The 769-nt window shown below is 30.8% G+C and overlaps 1 non-coding gene across 1 annotated transcript; it reads left to right on the top strand.

The window, feature by feature from the left end:
- Window positions 1-244: 244 nt before the first annotated feature.
- On the top strand, window positions 245-321 carry LOC116272238. Its single transcript, XR_004180958.1, has one exon. It is a non-coding gene; the product is annotated as a small nucleolar RNA SNORD81 (small nucleolar RNA).
- Window positions 322-769: the final 448 nt, after the last annotated feature.

The raw sequence follows: 769 nt of genomic DNA, 5'->3' as shown, positions 1-769 counted from the left end.
TCACATGTATGTTGCCTTTTGAAAAGTGTCTGTTCATGTCTTTGCTCACTTTTTAACAAGGATGTTTGTTTTTCCCTTGATAATGTTTTTTGTTTGTTTGTTTTTGGTGTGTGTTCCAATAAAACTTTATGGACAAAAGTAGAATGTGGGCTGGTCATAGTTTGCTGACCTTTCCTGTAGAGCATTAGTTTTTTGTTTGTTTCTTTGTTTATTACTCATATATTCATTTATTCAAAAAGAGCTTTTGGATATATAATAATCTCACTCCAACTTAAACTCTCTCACTGATTATTTGATAATAATAACAGGTCAGATATTTTGTAAAAAAAATATATAGCTATGGGATGTCTGCTCTGCTATGTTTACTATTTAGACATGGATAAGCCCCAAGGTCACGGAGTTTATAATGTACTAGAGGAGATAACTAGTTAAAATAAATACATTTTCTTGGTCTTGGTAAGGATTAACAGGTGAATTTAGATAGAGTAAGGAATGGTGGGTAATAATATAAAATATGGTGTTGCTATTTTTTTTCTTTTGTTTTTATACTTTATGTTCTAGGGTATATGTGTGATAATGTTTTTAAGTGTCCTTGATAGTGTTCATTCGAGATTCTTCTAACTTTTTGATGTGAGGGTTTAGCAGTATAAACTTTCCTCTTATCACCACTTTAGCTGTGTCCCAGAGATTGTGGTATGTTATATTTTTGTTCTCATTTGTTTCAAAGAATTCCTTGATTTCTGCCTTAATTTTATTGTTTACTCAAAAG

Source organism: Papio anubis, chromosome X, assembly GCF_008728515.1.
Source record: "Papio anubis isolate 15944 chromosome X, Panubis1.0, whole genome shotgun sequence".
NCBI classification, from domain to species: Eukaryota; Metazoa; Chordata; class Mammalia; order Primates; family Cercopithecidae; genus Papio; species Papio anubis.
This window is presented reverse-complemented; position numbering and strand designations above follow the sequence as displayed.